The sequence below is a fragment of the Megalobrama amblycephala genome, linkage group LG8 (genome assembly GCF_018812025.1).
Source record: "Megalobrama amblycephala isolate DHTTF-2021 linkage group LG8, ASM1881202v1, whole genome shotgun sequence".
NCBI lineage: Eukaryota > Metazoa > Chordata > Actinopteri > Cypriniformes > Xenocyprididae > Megalobrama > Megalobrama amblycephala.
Genome location: NC_063051.1, coordinates 4,246,669 through 4,270,138, shown reverse-complemented (window position 1 = coordinate 4,270,138; position 23,470 = coordinate 4,246,669). Strand labels below are relative to the sequence as shown.

At 36.4% G+C, this 23,470-nt stretch overlaps 1 protein-coding gene across 4 annotated transcripts in view; it reads left to right on the top strand.

Moving 5' to 3' along the window:
• Positions 1 to 1,143: 1,143 nt before the first annotated feature.
• The window catches only part of frmd4ba (FERM domain containing 4Ba), a 55,867-nt gene continuing 33,540 nt past the window's right edge, over positions 1,144 to 23,470 (top strand). For 2 of the 4 annotated variants that reach the window (XM_048198824.1, XM_048198820.1), the window contains exon 1: positions 1,144 to 1,430. The gene's annotated coding sequence lies outside the window, so the exon portion shown is untranslated. The remainder of the gene's footprint in view (positions 1,431 to 23,470) is intronic. The other 2 variants (XM_048198821.1, XM_048198822.1) reach the window with 2 other exon arrangements.

Genomic DNA, 23,470 nt, shown 5'->3' with positions numbered 1-23,470 from the left:
ACAATTTGTCATTGATGTCATCAGTAAGACTGTCTATTTATTGGGAAAAAAACCCTTTGTATTTTAATAAGAAAGACCCACATGCAGTTACACTTTTGACTTCAGTCAATATGAAGTTTAAGGTGACATGTCCTTCATCAAGACTGTCATGATCTTAACAAATGCATGTTGTGAAAATGTCCACTCATTTGCTGAGGTGAGAAGTGGAACTTTTCTCCAGTGACAAGCCCACAGATCTCATTAACCCATCTTACTGGATAATCAACAGAATCTAAATGGATATGGGAGAGTGAACAGGCATACAGTAGCAGTGCTGACTAGCCATGTGTGAAATCACAGAGCTGGACAAGATGAGGTGGCAATCTCACACTCCTCTCTTTCTATATTAACAAAAGATATAGCACAAGTCAAGAAAAAGGTTTAATGTCACCATGAAATTGAGATGGACCATACTTATTTTTTATGAAATATTGTAGTATGTAGCCTATTATATTATTATTATTTTTTTTTTTTTTAATTCAAGTGCCCTCATAATCTTTAATCAAAACAACTTCCATACTCTTTTGCAGTTAAAATCTCTTATCTTCTCTGATGACGTGTTCTCCGGTGTGAGGGCGGGGCAACCTGTCACTTACATGAGATCACAGCAATAGCAAACCACATCCATACAACCATCCAATCGATTCCTGATGGACAAAATCAAGTCCTGCCCAACATTTCTTCTTGTTCCAGAAGCATTTCACTTGACGTTTTACTTCACAATAGGGAATACATTTTACATATTTGTGTTTTTTGGACCAATTGCCACCGAGTCATATAAATGTAAATTGTGATTTACATTTTCTGATGGCACAGAAGAAAAAAACAAACTTGTTATTACCACATGCTAAGTGATGAAAACAAAGTAATACCTTTGTAGCCTACTTTTTATTTAAAGTAGATATAACGAATATAACAATATGATTTGGAAGGACTGCATCGTTGCTCATGACAAATAACTTTTAACACCATATATACACTTCGTACAATTCTTTTATTTTATTTTATTTTATTTTGTTTGATTTTGTTTTATTTATGCAGGCACTGCAGGTTCAGCCCGCGCTCGCGTCAATGGCGTTCGTATCACCATAGTAACGGCAGAGGGAAATTCGTCTGCTCAGGCTGGACCGACTGTTGGGAGCAGATAGGGGCGGAGGAGGGGTAAAGTGAACGGACGGCACTCTACCGACAGAGCCTGTGTCCTCACAAAGCTGACATGAACTGTATCACCGGCTGGTTGTATTTTGCGCATCGGTTTTCCTTTTGTGTTCATGACTTTGGACGCAAAATCACGGAGACAACAGAGTCATTTTAGCCTCCGGTAACAAAAAAAGACAAAAGATTTTCGCAAACCTGGGGCTTGAACACAACAATACCGACAATAAAGAGAGGTGAGTTCCGCTTCTTATTGAAATGTCTGCGTGTTCTGCATGTTTTTCCCCCTTTTTGTGCTTTAGGGATAATGGATATACAATATTATAACAACTTGAGGATAAGAAGTTGAGTTTCTTTGATATACAGTATGTTTGATATATGACGACCGCACGGTACGTAAAGCTTGAGTAATGTCAGAAACGTCACCTCATGTGCCATGTGAAATACACAAACAAATCACTATTCTTTCTTTGGGATCATGCAGACAGACAGCTAAGATTCAAACTTTGCGGAAAGTGTTTCTGGTGGTGAAATACAGATAATATAGACAGTACAGTAATAATGCTTGGAGCACCTGACACCCCTTAAATGAGCCTTCAATGGCTGAATTCAAAACCCTGTTTTACTTGATAGTATTGGTTGACTCACATAGTTATTCAGTGTAAAGTTATTGTTTTTCACAAATATAACAACTTTAAGTTTTTATGCCTTGCTCAAACCTTGAACAATGATACTCAAGGGACTACCTAGAGTGAGAACATGTGTGTGCTTGTTTCCTGTTGACACATGTGAGAGCTGTTGATTAGAAACCCTGGCTCATTTTAAAAGACCAAGTAAGACAGAACTCCATCAAAAAGCCCATTTTCCCCACCGCTCCTGCAGACGCTGATTCTGAACTTCCTGCTTCCTGAGAAAGACAAACAATAGGAGACAGAAACATGTGACATCCTGATAGTGTACGGTGACGCATTTTGGTCCAAATTTAAGAAGGATAAGAAAGGCTTTCTTTATTTGTAGGGCTTGTTTTGGGAGCAGGTGATGTTATTCAGCTAAATCCAAATTAAATTTAAGGGATATGTTGGTTGACTTTGTTTTGTGCATGTGATTCAACAACTGATTTATGCCACAGTGGGTTATATTTTTAGCTGGTTTTATGATAAAAGCACATGCACACCTTCAAATAGATATGCATACAGGAACCATTAAAATTAGGTCACTTTTACCAATTCCTTTAAGCTATATTACCTGATATAGAAAATTCCATATCTTGATACTACAGTCATTTTCCAATCAGGGTGCATTAATGGATTTGCCTATAAACTAGGCTTTTAATGTGCAACTATCATTTAAAGCAAGGCTTTTTTCTCTGGAGGTTTTTTGGATGGAGTGCTTAATTGAAGCACATTTTAAACACTTACCATCCCCCTTTTCCTGACTGCATTTCTGTCTATATGTTGGTTAGAAGCATGTTATCTTTGTGCCCATGTCATATTTCAGTTTATTTCCTTTAACACTGCTCATGTTGCTATATGATATAGTCGTAAATCCAGTCTGTTCACCATGTGTAACCTGACAACCAGCTCACCTTCCTTTTGCACAACAAAGGAAGGCTGACCACAAAAGATAATATTCCATGCCTGTGTACACACTGATGGCTGTTGCTTCCAGAAGTGTAACTTGAAAATGGGCACTTTAAGGAAGTGAGTCAGTTTTAGCTCTTTTAAGGGTCTTTTTAAATGATTTCCACACTTGATTCAAGCTGGACCTAAGATTTGGGGAGCTGATTGTCAGTTTCTCTCTATGGGTTGGCAGTTATCTTTAAGCTTGGAAGTACAAATCAATTCAAAGCCTCTGCATTTAATGGTGCTGGCAATGCCTCAGAGGGGTATGCGGATTCAGTTCAATTCAATTAAACCAACTCCGTTATAGAGCAAGTGTGACCCAGTGTCGTATAATTGATCCCTTATTGCATTAAGGACACTGGTGTCAGTCCAATTTGACCGTGTCCTTAGAAAGGCATGCTGGCAAATAAGGCATCAGATGGTTGAAATGTACAAAGTACATTTGTAGAACAGATGAAACTAGGTAATGTTTGCAGATGTTTCTAGTACTTGGGGCCAGTTTTCTCAGTAAGACTCGTATGGAAATCAGAATATCTGTGTCAAATTAGTGTTGTATACAAAATGTGTCCAAAATTTCAGTGGGTCATTGCTTTCATGTGTTTAATAGCTGCTTCAGACTTGTTTTTCCATTGGTTTGTTTTAACTGGAGTCTTTATATTGTCCAGAGGCTGCTCTGAAAAACAAAGGGATCCACACCAAAGGTTTGGGAGTCCGTAAACCTGTCCTCAGGACTTGTTAGTTCAGGGTGTAAATCTGTAAAAGTGTAGATCTATCAACCAATTGCTATTTATCCATATTTCACCTTCAATTACAGGCTCTTAGAAAAGATGAACAGCTACAAAGCTGAATGTTTTCATTATGTGATGCTGTTCTGTTCCAGTAATTGAACTTTAGCTTCCATGATGCCCTGCTACTGTTCTCCAGGGAAAACTGAGAATGATCCCTATAGTTATTACTCATTTTCTCTTTTCCACTGGCAGGCATATGTTCAATTACATTCCATCAATGCCCGAATGAGAGCGACTATTAATATCAGCCCACCTAGACACAGAGAGGAAGTGCTCATGATAATGGGCCATCCGCTGCTGTCTTACCTACTACTACTGTTTTATGTGTGTGTGTTTCCTCGCTCGCAAGAGACATTGGTATGGAAACATCCTCACCGAAAAATAGACATGGCCTACAGTCTGGATACAGTGGAAATCAATAGAGCTGTATGGTGCAGCTCCACATAAGTGGTAGTGCTGGAGGGATTCATGGCCGATTCTTTAATATTTCTGTTTTATCAAGGGATAGTGTTCTTTTCAAGGGAGATGGGTAGAGTAAATACAATACCCTGTAATATGGTAAACATTATCAGAAAGATGTTTCATAAATAGTGGGTTAGGTTAGTAGCACACATACAGCCCTAAGGCCACAGTGACAATGAACTGCAGGCAGGAAATGGACACAGGTCAGGAGCCCTTTTCATCTAGCAGATGGTTAAGGAATTGCTTTTCATATTACCATGAGTGACAATCAAATCCACCACATGCCCTTTGCCTTTTAATGATTATTCAGCCTTAAAGAAACATAATTTTTCATTAACAGATGCTGCATTATTAGTTGTTAATTTAAACAAACCTCTAACCCATAGTGGACTTCAGATGTAATTTGTCCTACACGGTTTATGCTACAGAAATTGATAAAACTTTTAACTGTGTGTTGTTGTTGAGGAGAGGTGAGCTTTTACTTTTCTAAGCTACCCGACTTATGATTTTCCAAGTTTTACGAGGTGGCTATTTTGTATTTATTTTTACAGAACCATTTTAAAAAATAAAAAGTAAGCATGAAGTTCCACCTCTAAATTATCCTTCAGTGGGGCATGAGCATATCATTCAAGAACGTATGAATGAGATACAAATTCATACGAATTATTCACCAATTCTGTAAAATGTAAAATAATTATGATTTGCCATGAGAATGTATTGAATTTTCACTTGGTGAATGATAAAACAAGTGAAAATGAATACCATAGACACAAGGATGACAACTATAATGATATCTATAACTAATAAAGTTTTATTAATTGTTCTAATTCTGTGAGAATAGGGAGGTCCACACCACAATTATAATGATAACGACACATAGGAGGAACTCATCTGACGACAACTGCAGTGGACACTTACAATAAACAGATAGTCGTCTGCTGGTGTGGACACTATCGTTAGTTATCAGTCTTGGTGTTAACAGGTCTTCTTCACATTGAACTCCTTCAATGTAAGTCTATGGTATTTTTTCAGTTGTTTTACCTAAGTTATAGGGATCGAAATTTCATAAGGGGCTTTTGCACCAGGTAGTTATAGGAGCTCAGTTAACAAGCCACCAGAGTGGTCCCCTGAGAACTAAACATTCCCTAGGGTCATTTTCCTGGTTGCATTTGCACCGCCAGTAAGAACTCTGAAGTGATATAAGATGCCACTTACGTCCCGCTGCTCTTGTTGTTGTGCGGGACTTTTATTTTTTATGGTGCTGAGAATGGCAGAGCCTGAGCACACAGCGTCTTCATTATTTTATAGTCTGTTTTACAGTCCTATACATTATTAACTCCCTGAGGTCTGAAAACGCGCCGGCGAACTTCTGAAGAAAGAAGTTCTGTCATTTGTTATTTATTCACTTTTCCTGCTGTATTAGGTTTTTGCCATAGTATCGTTTAAGTATCAGTATCGTGATATTTAAGTTAGGTATCGTATCGAAGTCAAAATTTTTGTATCGTGACAACACTATCTCAATCATGTATTTATTGTCTTGAAAGGTGTTTATCTGTATGTAAAAGCCATGGTTAGCGACCTCTGGAAGACATGCCGTTAGTTCCTGATATGTCCTCTTCTTTAGAATAATTTGTGGACTAAATGTGCACAGAGAGCGCCCTCCGGCTGCAAGTATGAATTGAAAACACCATTCCTGAAATGTCCTCTTCTTCTGTAGAATAATTTGTGGACTAAAGGTGTACAGAGCGCCCTCCGACTGCAAGTATGAATTGAAAACACCAGCGCTCATAGTTATGACAATGAATATAGAATAAATATAACTCCTCTGTATAGAAAATTGACATAAACATATGAGAATCCATCAATATTTCTCCAAATGTGGATGCTTTTAAACTAAAAACCTATATTCAGACTCTTTGCATCACAGAAATACATTATATTTTAAAGAATATAATAGAATACCATTATTTTAAAATGAGCTGAGACATAATTACAGAGGGTTTTTTCACAGCCTACCTGACTGAAAGGCCTCATTATTATGCAGCACCATTAGAGGTTCTTTATGTGATTCTTTTGTCTTCTCAGGTGTAAATGACCCATTATTCATGATTATTCACGCCTCCACGCATACTGTGTTTCTTGACAAAAAGTGTCTTACAAAAACTAAATCAATATATTGTTTTATATGAACAAGTAGGCATTATAATTTTTACATAATTTTGAAGCAAAAACTCTAGTCTACAACCTCCAATACCCAGAAGTCTTGTAAACACAGATTTAATATATATTTTTGGCCTTATTTCAGTGACTTAATTTTTTTGTTTTTTCAATAACCACGCATAAACGTTATTCCTTCAAAAACACAAACATGTGCATACATGTTCCTCACATATTATGGTAGCCTAGTTTGTGCTGAATACAGTGTAATGACACCTTTGTCATTAATATGTTTATGAACAACTGAAAAAAGCACAAATGTCAGGGCATGTCAAAACTTCTCCAGGCCCCAAATCAGCCTCAGACTCCAGAGGGTTAAAAGAATTGTTAAACAAAGAAAGTAAACAGTATACAAAAACGTATGATATGTTTGCTGTGTGATTGATGCCCAGTGTCGCTAGCTGAGCAGAAATACATAATCATGTTTTGCTTGGTCCCTTCCAAGTCATGTTGGTTCATGGAGTAAATATGTAGCTATGTCCGCTTTTTAGAAATTGCGGATGCCAGTGTTTCGCATGCATTCAGCAATCAACGTACACTTACGTTACTGATAGTTCCTATTGTGCTGGGTTAGACCCTACTCTGAAGTAGGAGCTAATTTAGCCCCCCCCCCCCAAAAGGCGTTCCTATAACTAAAATTGTTCCCAGTTCCTGCAGTGCAAACACGCCCAAAAAGTGGGTTCTTCTGCCATTAGTTATAGGAACTATGAAAACGTTTGTTTGGACAATAGCATTACACTAAAAACTGTTTGGAACACCTTAGCAAGCACTCTAGTATCATATAGTCGACGACTTTCACTCCAAATGATTCATTCTCAGATCTATCCTTTGAACATGCTCTAACTTATCTGCTTCTGAAGAATACCTGCTGAGATAGGAACTTGATACTTTAGCTTTAGCCTTTAAACTCTGAAATATGGATGACTCGGAGAAAGAGGGAGCTCACGTTTATCACCATAAGCTGACCGCCAGGTATGACTAGCCTTGGGGTGGGGCATAGGACTTGATAAGGTTTTGACAAAGGGCGATGACCTTCTCATGCCATGAATGACCAGCAAGAGGTGAATGAACTGTTGCCCAAAGGGGTTAGTAAAGCTTTACAGGATTTTGTGACTAAGGCTGCTGTAGTTTCATACATCATCAGCAATTCACAATGAATTCTTTATCTTTTTTTCTGAGAATTTTGGCGATTTTGCTGAATTGTTTTTTTTTTTTCTTCTTCTACTAAACAAAGCAAAACATCTTGTATGACTAGATCATCGTGATAAGATTTAGAGCAAAGAGTGCAGGTGGCATGTTGTGATCCAACTTGTCATGTCTGTGAATTACTTGCTCATGCATTTGCTTACCCTGCTGTGCCTGTCTTGTTTATTTATACCGACACATGGCATGTGTCTGTGGGCCATTTACCCGCATGAAAGAGGATAAAGATCACAGTTAAAGTAATCTGATTGTTCTATCCCTCTGTTTCCTGTTCGTGGACTCAGTAGAATTAAGGCAATGTTGAGAAAAGCATCTTGTTATTGTTCTATTTTCTTTAGTAGTATGTATACTGTACATACTGTTGCTTAAAAATGTTGCATGTGAATGCATATATTATTTCACACAATTTTTTGTATACTTCACAATATTTAGCAAGCAGTATAATGCATTCTGAAAAGCCTAAATGAACAGAAATTTATAAAATGTTCTCATCCACCACATGTTTAAGGACTCTGAATTATTACAGGATCATTTTGCACGTTTGGTAAATTCCAATACGAGTTCTAGTGAGATATAAATAATTTTACAAGAGACTGAGTTTGTGTTCCTTGTCTGAAAACATTTAAACATGGCCCTTTTACAGCAGTATCCTTAGCTCGAACCCAGCCTGTTGTGCTGCAATAAAAATGTTATAACTCATCTGTATTTATTAAAAAACAGATTTTTCCATCTCCAAAAATTATTCCCTATCTTTTAGGCCAGAAAGGAGGAAAATTATCACTTTAGCATGGCTGAAATTAAGGTGAGATGTCACACTGTATTTTAAGGGTATGACAAGAGACAAGGACATAAGTTTCTATACACATGTTTTTAAATGTTAACACAGTGGTAGTTTGCATAATATATAGTTGGAGATGCGTTGTGAAGCGGGAGAGATCATTAAATATTAATAAGGACAAGAGCCAAGAGAGTTGGGAATGGGATAAGCTAAACACTTCTTATGCTTCAGTAGCACTAAGATTACAAATTCAGAAAAATGCGCATATATAAACATATCAGGGTGAGGGTTCATTCAGCTATGAACTTCAGAATGTTTTATGTATATAGTGTGACTGTGCACATAATTTTATAAGAAATTGCCAATAAGTTATGTGACGCATAAGAGGGAACATGCAATAGGTCAGTGCTTCTTAACTGGTGGGTCAGGACCCCCAAAAAAGTCACAGACAGTGCTAAATATAAAATAATAAAATACAAAAACCATATAATCAAATAAAAAATGGTATTAACATTTTTAGGGAGGTGAATCGATTTAGAAATAATAAATAAATCATACGGGTCTGTGTGATTAATAGCATGAGCATATAACACTAGCCAAATTAAGTGGAGAAAAACAAAATTGTAGCCTCAGGTAGTGAAAAAGGGAGACTGCATTAATTACGTTAATTATTTAAATGCAGACAGTACACTGTAAAAAAAATCCCAGTAAAATTTACGGTAAAAAACCGGCAGCTGTGGTTGCCAGAACTTTACCGTAAAAAATACAGTAGCAACGTAAAAAAAAAAATCTGTTAAATTTACGGTAAAATAACGTATTTCATTAACTGATATTAGTACTTCATTAGGTTGGTAAATTAACATTATATCTGTTTTGTACCTTTATAATACACTGACAGTCACCAATCACAGTGGTGATGAGAGTCACATGATGAATCAAAGTTCATCACAAGCAGATTTTCAACAAGCTGAGAAGGACAACACTAACATATAGAAGGTGCACACAGTGTCATTCACACACACACTAAACACCATCATGGTAACATGCATGAAATTTTTAAAAATACAATAAACATTAATTTAACAACATTAGATGTAACATAAAACCCTAATGTTTTTCATTGTAAATTTTACAATGAATTGATATTTTTCACTTCCAAAAACTGTGAATTTAATGGTATTTTACCGTAAAATTACATTAAATGTACCGTTAGATCTATTACAGTTATTCACCGTATATAGTATGGAAACTTTCTGTAAACCAATTAACAGTTTTTCACCGCAGCATTTTTACAGTCTTTTACTGTTAAAATCACGGTCATTTTTTTACAGTGTAGTAATCACAGAAATTTTGTGTTGCTTTTTCCAGTCCTAGAATTTTTATTAGAGAGTTGAAAATGCTTCCCATAACTTTTTGGATTGACCTCAAAGTCTGTGTATCCATTCAAAATCTACAGTATTTTGGATCAAATTCATCTGTCATTTAAAAAAAGCAGCCAAAAAGGTAGATGACAGAGCGCTTGTCATGTCCTCATCAACAAAAAACATGAACAAAACTATGCAAGGTGAAATAAATAAATAAATTACATTAAATAAAGGTTCATTGTTCAACATGGCTAGTGCCAGCCACCATGTGTTTTATGCTCTGAATGATGTTAATAATTTTGCATATTGTTGGGCCTACTCAGTTTATTTATAGGGGTAAATTCAGGTTGATTGGGACACTTTCCAAGTCCTCTCAATGGCAAAAAGTGTGAATTCACCCTATTTTAGTGCTTGATTTTAAAAAACCGTTTGTTTACTTTTGTACAATAAGCAATTTTGATACAGTGTTCGAATCAGTTTGCATAGATATAGAGATTATTTAATATAAATAGTTGACAAAAATATTCACCCTTTGAAATGGTTTATTCTGTCTTTGTCTTTATCTCTCCACTGCTCTTTCTTGCTCTGTCAGATTTTCTTCTCTGCCATTGTCTGCCCCCCCCTACAGTGAAACTAGGAGAATCCATTCATGGTTTTCATCTCTTGCAAATGATATTTAAACCCAGTGGCCCCACGTTCTCAATCTACCGTTCTGAAAAGTCCCTGCACCCACAATCCCGTGGGGACCTTATTAGAGGGGGCAGACAGACAGTGCGCGCAGAGCACTGGGCAGAAGCAGCAGTGACCACCTCCCCCGTCTGCTCCGTGGCATCTGTGTTATGCGCACACACACTCACACCCATCCTTTTTGTCATGGTTCAGAGGTTTCAACATAACCCAGCTCTGTGTGCTGTGGCCTATATCAGCCCCAAATCCCAATCAAACAGACACTTCAATGGGCTCTCTGTGACGACAAAATACTTAAACCCCATCATGACACATAAAGCAAAGACTTACTGTAATATAAATGCCTCAAGGCCTAAATATTCATGAAGGCTTAAGCTTATATTTCTTAATCTTCATAAAGAGTCAATTTTTTTAAACTACGCTGACAATATAGCAAAGACTAAAAGATTTTTAGTGGTGCTAGGTGTTGTGGATGGTTGCTAGGGTGTTTCTGTGCTGTTGATAAGGTGTTCTGAATGGATTTTAATGTGTTGCTAGGGTGTTCCGGGTGGTTTCTAGATGGTTGCACACCAGCCCAAGTCAAAATAGTCTCTATGATCTTAATATCCATCAGATAAACTATTGTTAAAAAATACTGTAAAACAGTAATATTATGAAATATTATTACAATTTCAAATAACTGTTTTCTATTTGAATATAATTTAAAATGTAATTTATTCCTGCTGAATTTTCAGCATCATTACTCCAGTCTTCAGGTCATATGATCCTTCAGAAATCATTCTAATATGCTGATTTGTTGAAAACAGCTGCTCAATGTTTCTGTGGACACTGTGTTACTTTTTCAGAATTATATGATGAATAAAATGTTCAAAAGATTAGCATTTATTTGAAACAGAAATATTTTATAACATCATACATTTCTTTACTGTCACCTTACTGTTTTATCACCCACAAAGTGAAAATGGTATGTTTGATTGCTTATAAAAGATTTAATGATTTGAGGTTATATGCCAAACTTTAATACTAAGGGTTAAACTCAATATCAGAGCCCTATGTTTTTTTCCCAAGGAATTTTAAATTAAAATACAACAGAGCTAAATTTATTAGAGTAGCCTGCTCTGGTTTTTGATATCTCTCTCTGTTATGAAAAGGCATTATTATTTTTGTAGATTGCAAAACAGATGGTTTGATATCTTTTATTACAGAATATTATTGATTTCCCTTCCAACAATCCACCTGTCAAACCATCTGTAACCCAACAGAGACACTGTCAGTCAGTGAGTCAGTGGGCTGGTCAAACAGCCGCTTGGTGTTTGCTCTGTACAGTGGCTGAACGGTGTGGGAGGCATCCCAGTAATGAAAGTGTAATGCAGACACTGCACTTCTCAAACCACAGTCATGCACACTTTTGGGGCCATCAGCTGTTGATGTACATGCGTGTACTTTGGAGCAGCTGCATACCCATCATTTCTGAGTGTGTGTGCCCTCTGGATGCATAAAATGCCTTCCCCTTTCCGCCAATTAAATATGCTCATATTGCATTTGGTAATTGATGTCACATTATTGCTATGCTGGGGGACCGCACAGGGTGATGAGGATGGCAGTTCTGTGCCGCCCTCCTCTGGGTTCTCAGTGGAAATTAGCTCATTAATACATATCAGTGTATGAATGTAACCATGGGAGTTTGTCTTGGCACTGATAAAAGGGAGAAAGATAAAGACTGAAACAAAGAGAAAAAGAAAATTTTTTAAAAGCAATTTTAGCCAAAAAATAAAAAATCTTAAAGGGTTAGTTTACCCAAAAATAAAAATGATCCCATAATTTACTCTCCTTCAAGCCATCCTAGGTGACTTTCTTTTTACAGCCAAATGCAATAAAAAATTATTTAAAAAAATCCTGGCTCTTCCGAGCTTTATAATGGGAGTGAATAGTAACTAAGCCCAAAAAAGCGCATCCATCCATCATAAAAGTAATCCATACGGTTCCAGGAGGTTAATAAAGGCCTTCTGAAGCAAAGCAATGTGTTTTTGTAAGAAAAATATCCATATTTATAACTTTAAAAACTAAAATCACTGGCGTGACATAAAGCGGTAAAATCCAAGTGGCTGAGTTGTTTACTTACTTTTTCATTTGTTTTCCCATTAATGCCATCATTGTCTTCATTCAGGCTGATTGGAGAACGCGCACAAAAGCAAGAGGCGGGATTTATCACACAAGCCAGCATTGTAACATTGATTATTTTCTAATACAGAATTTTTGAGGAGACAATGCCTCGGAGTAAACGCCCCTGATTTATTCAACCTCATGTAATTCCAAGATGTGTAGGTGTAGACTTGTTTTTCTGAAGGACATGATATTATCATTTTTGACATATGATGGTATCTTTACCAGCTGAGAACACACAAATCTGTGTGTACGAATGGCTAATAAGCAAGACCCAGTAATTGCTGTCAGAATTTCCTTTCGTTGTACGGCATTGTTTTGAAAACATAATGTCCCTTTAAATTCTGATTCATTTGCAGATCATTTGGATACAAGAGAGCATTGAAAGCTCAATGTCCATGAGACAATGAAAGATTATTACTTTTCATTATGATTTTAAGAATGCAATTTTTTAAATTCAACTGTGATCATGACCCCGTTCTGGCCCAGTCTATATGTAATTGCTGTTATTTGAAGGACTACTTGACTATTGACGTCATATAATACAACATGCGATTGTCCTGTTTGTTTTGGAAATACAATAGGCATTTAATTAGCAGCAGGGTGCCATCAAGCGTCAATGCCATTAAAATGAATAGGATCCTATGTCACTGAGAGCTTGAGTTTTATGCACATGACACCGGACAAGTGCCAGTGTGAGGTCATCATTCAATGCCAGGTTGAAGCTGTAACTGTATCTCAGTTTCTGTGGCAATAATGTGTAACGTTTGTAATAATGCATGACTCGCAGACCAAACTCATCACTAACTCATAGGGCATAGTTCTCCCAGATGTTTTTGCCTTTTGAACACAACATGTGGAAATTAAAATTGCCATTTGATGTTTTTCCCCCACATTGATGTGAAAGTTTTTGTTTTATTTCACAATGTGCTTTCTTTTGAGTTTCGGCCTAAAATATGGCTTCAAAAGCTACAGCTGTGTTTACTTTTAAAGGTGCAGGCAGTACGTGAACCTTGGTTGCTCTGTGTTTGTGAATACAGGCAATTATTTGTTTCTTTCATAGTGGAGCTCTTGAGTGTGAACCTCATGCTGTGTATGTCTATGTCTTTGTGTGTTTGTACTTGCATTCCATATTTACAGCCTGCATTTTAAGCATTTGATGTATGTGTGTGTGTTGTTTTTGCTCTCTCTCACACACACCTGAGAGGTTTAACCAGATACTTTTTGTCAGATGTACCCAGAGAATTACCTAAGACTTCCATTGGGAATGACTTTCAACATCGTATTCCTCAGTGTATTCTATGCTGAGCTAAATTTATAATCTACAAGGGTTCATTAATCAACAAATTATATAACGTGAGAGTTTGCGTCACATTCAACCAAACAATAAAATATCTCTTGGTTTTTCAGTGTAAATATATTTGAACTATACGGGTATTAGATAATTTAATTTGAAAATGAAAAGTTATAAATCTAAGCATAATATAATAAAACTATATATTTATGGATAATGTACAGTAAGATTTTCATACATTTTATGATTTAAAAAAAAAAAAAAATGTATTATTATTTTATTATTTTTAGAAATTATGTGAGAATAAAGAGCTGATGGAGCCATATGAGAAATATGGGAAATCGGTTGTATGGCTTAGCGCCGGCCATTATACAAAAATATTGAAATAGAGAATGCCTCATTCAGAATGCCATTATTAAATTCTAGACTATTATGAAAAAATATTAAAAAGCTTATTTTTTGTGGAATTTGAATTGTTTTCAGCCTGGAGTTTTACACTAAGGTTGAGGCTTTTACAGATCAATGTAAGACCGCAGGGTGCCCTGTTTCTAACCCCTGTGTTCAGTCTTACCAATGCCACAGGCTGTCTGAATTCCCAGAATGCAAACCCTTGACTCTTTGCCTCTCAGCATCCAATCAGCCCTCAACATCAATGGCTGCTCTACTCAGTGAAGGAACTGTTGAGCACTGGTCTTTACACTAATGCAAAAAAAAATATAATATAATATAATATAATATAATATAATATAATATAATATAATATATATTTTCATGGTTGCCACAAAAATATTAAGCAGCACATCTGTTTTCAATATTGATAAGAAATGTTACTTGAGCTCCAAATCAGCATATTAAAATGATTTCTGAAGGATCATGTGACTCTGAAGACTGGGGTAATGGCTGCTGAAAATTCAGCATAACCATCACAAGAATAAATTACATTTTAAAATGTTAAAATAGAAAGCAGTTTGTTTAAATTGTTATAATATTTCACAATAGTACTGTTCTTACTGTATTTTTGATCAAATAAATTCAGCCTTCATGATCATTTTTTCAAAAACATAAAAAAAAAACTTTTGAATAGTAGTAGGGTACAGTGTGTATATATATATATATATATATATATATATATATATATATATATATATATATATATAAATGTTAAATATATCTTGATGAATTATACTCTATGCCCATGTCTGTGTGGATGATACAGTAATTTATCTTGAACATGCAGCCTTCCTACTATGTCTTCCTGCATGTGGTCTTTATTGATTGGCCCATATTTCTTAGTGGATTTTAATGATGGAGCTACCACTTAACTACCACTTGTTTACTTTTTTGTTTCTGCATTATCTCTATGGACTTTGTTTGCATGATTTTGAGATTTTGTTTACCTCTTATGGAATAAGCAATTTTAGCAAGCTTTATCCAGTTCAAGTGTTTGTCTCATATAGCTATTTTTCATTTTCAGGCTGTTTGCATCAAATCCCTTTGTTTCTAGTGCATTCTTTTATGTTTTAGAAGATTTAAATCTTCCAAACATGTAGGGACATATAAACTTCTCTATAAACTACTGCCAGATATGACAGCTGTGTGTGCATGTTCCTTTTTGATTTGTCCAATTTCCTGCCAGAATGACCCTTAAGCATGAACTCAACACCAAGATGTGTAATGCAAGACCCTAACTAATGCACAAACAGCAGGAGGAGAAAGAAAAACATTCTTTTGGATTGCTACAAAATGAATATTTATGGAAGCTTGTTTCCGCCATGGAATAAAAAATAAAAAAGGTTTTTATCTCGCATTTGACAGTTTATATCTCACAGTTCTGAGAAAAAAGTCAGACTTGGCAGATATATACTTGCAATTGAGAGAAAAAAAGTTAGATAAAAAGTTGTGATTACTTTTTTTTTATTATTATTCCGTGGTGTAAGCAAGCTTCCATAAATATCTGACATTTTGAATGTAAACTAAACAGATTTGGAACAGGAAGTGTTGCTGTGGAAAACTAGAGGTCAGATTGGTGATAGATTTAGGTGAGGATGGAAAATGTCCGGTTTTATTCCATATTCTCCATGAAGACCTTTGAATTTCCTCTATATTTTGCTGTCGAGTTTGGGCGTTAGTCATAACACATCAGCCTCTTATATTGCAGATGGCTAAAATGAAAGTGAGTATTTTTATACATTTTTCCTTTATGGAATATGCCGGGTGGAGAAGTGTTGCGTCTGGCGGAAACTACACCCTTAGCAGACACACTTTCACACGCATACATACAGAAACGGCTAATCGTAACCCATACCTTCCCAGAAAGGAGCCAAAGAAATAAAGTTGTGAGTTTTTACTTTATTCGCTATAACTACCAAAACATTCTCTTTTGATTGGTCTGACATAAGTGTCTGTAAAATGTTGATCACAAAAAACATACGCTTGTAAAAAGCAGAGAGAAACCACAACGTTTGTTTATGAGAAGGGACTGGCACGGCTAGGGCGGCCATTGTGTACAATTTGCGTAAATATGTGTGTGTATGTGAGTCTGCACTTATTTGTGGTCACATTCTTTTGTTTATGAGTGTGTGCATCACTGAGTTTGTCTATGTATGTGCTTCAGTCACTGTGTTATGTAGCCTCAGTAGGCTTGTCTCTGACTGTGATCGTTTGTGGCCTGCCCTCTCTCTGTGCGCTCTTCCAAGGGGGAAAGTCTTGGACAGAAGCCTATATACAGAGCCTCAAACCCAGCCAGTGGCATTTCGACCCTGGCTCTTCCAGGCTCCAGTTAGGTTACATCAGTCTGTGAGGGAGCACAGCTTCCTAGTGTGCCAAACAAACAGCGATGGCACAGGGCTTACTTTGTGGTATCGAAGATCTGCTGGCCTCTGGAAGTCAGTTAGTGTGGACTTTGGCTGAACAGGTGCTGAGGAGATGCTACAGTGATGGGCTTGTGCCCTGTCGGAGGTTCCTGCATACATGTTGTCATCTGGGAGATGTCTATCAGGTATGAGATGAGTGATTATACACTTTAGTTTATAGTCGTCATGTACACTACCATTTAAAAGTTTGGGGTTCAAAAATACAGTAAAAACAATGAAATATAATAATATTATGAAATGTTATTACAGTATATATATTTAAGTGTACTGTTTTACTGTATTTTTGATCAAATAAATGCAGCAAAAACATAAGAAAATCTTTCTGACCCAAACTTTTGAACAATATAGTCTAAATTTAAATTTAAAGGGATAGTTTAGCCAAGAATAAAAAATCTGTCATCATTTAATCACCCTCAATTTTGTTCCCAACCTTTCTTCTGTGGAACAGAAAAGGAGAAATTTAGCAGATTGTCAACACAATTTAACATTTGTGCTCTTAGTAAATTGAGAACAGGGGTTGTCTAGCATCTAGTTCCAAAAAGAACAATTAAAAGCATCATAAATGTAGCCTATATGAATTATGTGCTATATTCCAAGGCTAATGTAGCCATATGATAGTTTATGTGTGGAACAAACTGAAATGATTTATTAAATAAAAATCGTTGTATTGAGAGTTGGTCTGTTAAGTCAAAATACAAATGTAAATTGTTCTTTTGGACTTGTCAAAACACCATCTGCTCAATTCACTTACTTTTCATGCGTGCAAGCGTCATTGTTGACTAAGGATGTTGTTTCTCCTCTTACTGTTGTCAGAGCTGTGGTCTGTCTGATGTCATTGTGTCTAAGGAATGTTCTAGTAACCTTAACATGAATTCAGTCACTTTATTTTGAAAAAAAAAATAAAAATAAAAAAATAACAGTGTTTTTATTGTGCTTTTTGGGCATAAGCCCATGGTCTCCATTCAATTTCAGTGTATGTAAAAGAGCAGTGTCAGCATTCTGTAAATAAATCGTTTTGTGTTTGGTAGAAAAACTCATATGGGTTTGAAACAACATAAGAGTAATGATGATACAACTTGATCTCATGAGTATTCGTGTGTATTTGTGCGTAAAGTGTGGTTCTACACATGTACATTTACTTCCGTTTTCATACACATTGAAACATACAATATTGATGTCACTAAAACGTTAATTTACGTATATGAACAACGTTAAGACATACAAATGTGTAAGAATACTTATTTATCAATATTAAAATCGTGGCATTAATATTTTTATCTTATTGTATTCAACTGTCAATATTACAGCCCAGTCTCATTAGAAAAACGTACCTGTGGGAACATTTTTGTAGCGTCATGTACGTTTCGTGACAGTTTCAATGTGAAATGTCCACTGAGTGGCGCTAAGGGCCCTATAATACACCCGGCGCAATGCGACGCAAGGCGCAGCGCAAGTGTGTTTGCTAGTTTGCGTCCGGCGCCGTTCGCGTTTTCCTGTTCAGCGCCACGTCCTTAAATTAGTAAATGCATTTGCGCCAGTTAGTGCGCCCATGGACGTGCTGGTCTAAAAAAGAGGTGTGTTCAGGCGCATTGCCGGCGCATTGCTATTTTAAGGAGCTGAAAATAGACTGCGCCATAGACCAACTCAAACCTGGTCTAAAGTCTAAAGTCAATGGCGCAATATTTTTTTGTTAGAGCGCGTTGGTAGAAACTGCGCCTCTGGGCGCGTCCACAGTGCGCGTTGACTTTGCTTATTACACACAGGGATGCGCATCACACAAACAAGCTTTAACTTCGCGCACGAGCAGATCGGTTTCTTCGCTTGAAAAGCGTTCAGCTTTTCCGCCAACAAATTCCGCCATGTAAATAGCAATCCGCCATGACACGAGCGCATCTTGCTCTTAAAGGGAATGGGAGATGACACTCTGATTGGTTTATTGAACGTTACGCCCATTACTCATTAAGAGAATAGGGACAACCCATTTCAAAAATGCGCCCCGGCGCACGGACCGTTTTTCTGTCGTTAAAATAGCAAAAGTGGATTTGGACACGCCCTGAGTGCACCTGCACCGTGCGCTTTACGCTTTGCGTTTAGATCGTTAAAATAGGGCCCTATAAGTGTGTTCAGTTTTTTTTCTGAAACAGATGAATGTGAACATGTTACGTTTTTATTATGTTGGTTTTATACGTATCACCGCAGTTCTGATTTGAAATGTCTGGTGAGTGGCACTAATGCACATTTAAAAATAACGTACCACAAACACTACACCTAAACCTACCTGATAGTGTTAACAAAAGCAAATGTGACATAAAAAGTATTCGTAATCATGCCATTTTAGCTTGTTTCTCTCATCTTTGAGCTCTTTTACCATGATTCGTCTTTCATGGGATTCGTACCCATGCCTTCCGCATCCTAAGTACAGCTCCGTATCAGCTGAGCTATCGAGCAAACTTGTTATATCAGAAAAGTGAAACATATGGAGCTGGTTTAGCGATGAAAAGTCTTAAATGTAATTTTTTACAAATCGTGCACTTTGGTAAACGTGTTTTGTGATCATAACATAATATTGTACAAGGAGATGGGAAAAATCATAGCTGTGTATGAAAATGATTTAAAGTGCTTGCTGTTTTACTGCCTCTAGTGTTCATTTCTGTTGGAAACTGCAGTGATATGTACATATTTTGCGATTTGCAAAAATGTTCCCACTAAGTACGTCTTTTCATAGGACCAGGTTGCAATATTATGCTGCTGTCACTTTAAGAGCTAATGCATTGATCCAATATACTGTTACACTTTATATTATTTCTCAACTGTTAATGTTAACTGACTATGTTTACAAGGTTACTTGCCAAGACATAACAATGACATGCATTTTGTTTTCAGTCCCTCCAGGATTTCGCGATTCTGCAATCGTTAAATTTATCGTAAAATCAAGCAAACGCCGCAATATTCGGAGGAGCTTGCTTTTTTTCTTAATTGCCGCAGATTTTCGGCTTAGACACGTCCTGTGACGTCATCGCAACATGCATTTAGTCAACTCGTTTGAGCTGCACAGCTCGGACCAATAATGGACAACGCAACAGAAGTTCAGCGCAGCGGGCCGATCTCGACCCCCACGACACCATTTCTACACAGCGCTGTGAAGAAAGCACTTGAATTCACCGCAAAATTAGTAACATTGCTGTGAAATCTTGTGAGAAGCATTCACATTAGCAGAATTATCTATGTAAACCACAGATATCAGATCAAACACTGCCGACTTGGAAACTGTTTGATCTGATATCTGTGGTTTACCAGAGAATTCTGCGATGAAGGTAAATGCTTCTCACAAGATTTCACAGTGATGTTATTAATTCTGCGGTGAATTCAAGCACTTTCTTCACAGCATCTGGAAACCATGAGAAACATTGTGCCACTAACACTAACAGAAATAACTTGTGGCAGAAATGGTCTAATGTTTTTGAGTGCTTTTAAGTGCGTCACACAACTTTTCCCAGCACTTCAAACCTTTAAATATTGGCCAATTTGAATGTTATTTTTAATGTGACATCCAAAACATTATTTGTTCATCCTTCATAGTTTGTCCCCATTTGTAAAACTAAAAGTTTCACGATGTAGGAAAGCAAACACTTATTTAGAAATAAAAAGAGACAATAAATTACCACTGTAGTAGATGTTGCAGAGGAGCACGTATTGGCTTATTAGCCATTTCCACACCTTAGTATATATTTTTAATATTTATTAACAATAAAATAAAAGGTAATAGTGTCTGCATCTCAGCTTAAGCTCAGTGCTTTTCAGCCCTCACAGCACTGCCAAATCAGGGGCTGGTGCCACCTTAGAACTTAAAGAGTTAGTTCACCCAAAAATGAAAATTCTGTCATTAATTACTCACCCTCATGTCGGTGCTTCCGCCCTTAAATGTTAGTCCGGAGTCCTGCAATGGTTCTCAAGGTCAGAAAAGTATAATTTTAGGGTGCAAAAATCAGACAAAAGTCCCGTTAAATCCTGGGAGGACTGTGTTTTAATATGTCTGTTCAAGCGCAAGTAGACGTGAAAGAGAGCTCAATTCAGTATTTGCGCACAGTCTATTTGCACACTTCAGATGTTTGCACCACAGAAAACTTCCCACACAATCCATGAGTAACGAATTGAGTTCCCTTTTGCGTCTTCTTGAGCTTGAATATTTAAATTGGTAAGGCTCAAACTTTTGTGACGATGCAGCACTGCCCCGTCGTCCACTGTCCCGAGTGTCGTTCACGTTTGTTCACATTCATGTTCTCACAGTTTTGCATTGTTAGAATTTATAAAAATGTTACTGTCAAACTGGCTATTGATACCATTTAATATACTCTCCAACACTGATTTTTACTTGCATTTGGTGAGTGTTAAGTGTCAAGTATTTTTATGTACATTCTATGAATTTACATTAATAATCACATTATATTAATAATATTTTTTTTTTATAATTGGGCAGCCCTAATTTACATTCTAAAAACAGAGCTCCTGAGGTTGACATTTTCTGAATATAAAATCCCTCTTTTTACTGACCATTTGTTGACAATATCTATCTGCATAGAGTTTGAAGAAAAAAAAAATGTGGTAATAATATTCCACATTTGCTTCACATACATAAAAGTTGGCATGAAACGTCTTTTCCTCCCTATTGTGACGTATAACTGAGTGAAATCTGAAGCCATAGGATGACTTTGAGTAAGAAACTGAAATTTAATAGCTTTTATGTCTGTATTTCTTTAATCAACTTTATTGAGAGTCACTCCACAGTTGGGTGATATTTATATATCCAGACAGCTCTTCTCTCCATATGTTTTTTCTTTTTCTTTTTTTTTTTAAGTACTTTGCTGTATAGTTTGGAGCTGGTAGGTCTGAGTCATTTCATCTTTTTGTTTTTCTTGTGACTCACCCTGAGATGACATTGTTTGTGTAAGATTGGACTTCTCAAGCATCATACTCAAGCATGTTTACAGGTTTGGAGCTAGTGGTATATAATAGATTAAGTGCTATTTTTTTTTAAATAGAGCTAAAAGCGTGTGTGCATTTTGGAGAGGGAGTATATGGGCTTTGTTTGAACTCAGATTATAATTCAGGGTGAATGCCCCATATGTCAAGAGCATTATACATCACATGACCCTCTTTTTTTTTTTGCATGGTCAGTGGTCACTCATTCCCTACCCCCATAGGCACATAGGCTTACTTATCCACAAATACAAATCAATTATGCTTCCATTCTATTCAGATACTAAAGTACAGAGCCACAAGTTTAAGTATTCATTACATATCCCAAACTTCATACTAACTCTTTTGTCTTCATTCATCCACAACATGAGTTAACAGACTAATATAGCAGCCACTCAGTGCCTGGCACAGTGATGACCTTATAGTCTGACAGCACACAAAACAAGAGAGATCTCTGCATGAGTAAATCTATACCAGACAAGCAGAAAACACATAAGTGGATGTTTTTTCAGGGATAAGTGGAGGGCTTTTTAGGGGGGGGCAAGAAAGTCTTAGGGGGCAGGGAAACGATGCCGCATGAAGCTTAAATAATGCTGATGCTGAGTCTGGTATAAAGCACTTTCGAGTGCATTGTTTTTGGCAAGGTAAAGTTCAACCCAAAGCCAATGAGACCCTGCATTGCTGGTGGAGAAGATTTTCCTAATGTGTGGAAATCGGTATTGCCTATTGAGTATTAATCTAATCAAATTTAAAATATTAGGTAGCACTTTATTTTACAGTCCTGTTCTTATTACAGTAATTACCTTAACTGGGTAATAACTAGGTACTAACGCTGAACCTACCCCTACACCTAACCTTAACCCCTGTTACCTTATATTACCCAGTATTTTCTTACCTAAGTACATTGTAAGTAACCGTAAGTACACATAAATGTAAAATAAAGTGCAACCAAACATCAAACTAAACATTTAGCTAAGCAAAACACTGCTTAAGCATAAATTCCAAGTAATGTTGAATGCAACATCAAAAAGATCTATTGTTATTAGTATGCATGTTCTATGTGATCTTTAATAACAAAGCAAGTTTTATTAAAGCATGGCTTGAATCATTTATCGGGCTGGGCTAGTCCTGTAAAGGGTTTCTATAGTGACTAATCCAAGCTTAGACAATGGAGCCTGTGTAATTAACAACACCAATAATTCTCTCCATTAAGATGGCTTAAATGCAAGTCCTTATTTTTTTATAGCCACTAACACTACTTTTTCTCTCTTATTTAATAGTACTTTTTATAGCTCTTGTTTAGTCACAAGAAATGTTTTCTCTTCTAGAAATATAATTCCTATTATAAATGAAAATAAATTATTTACATAAAAATATTATTATATTATATTATATTAATCACAAGACATGAAATTTGCTTAATTCACATGAGAATGGCTAATTCTGGTTAATTAATCAACTGTTATCAGTAGTTGTACACTGGAGGATCTGGTGAAGAGAGATAGGTTGGTTCTTGCTAATTAAGCAGAATTCATGCATGCTCCATGTTGAAACCTCAGTCTCATTACTGTTTTAATTCATGAAATAGAAAAGTTAATTGTGTGTGTTATTAATTTTGCAATTGATTTAATGCAGTATTAGAGATAAGAAGAGGGCAGACTGATTTGTACATAATTATAGTTTTATTATTATGATAAAGCTTATTGGGGGAAACTTTCAACCATGAAAAAATGATTCACTTAGATTATATTAAATTTTATTAGGGCTCAGTCTCGGGCTTTCAGCTGTAGCTGCACAGCCATTGTGTAAGAAAACATGATGTAAACTGGGAAAAATAAATATCAGCGT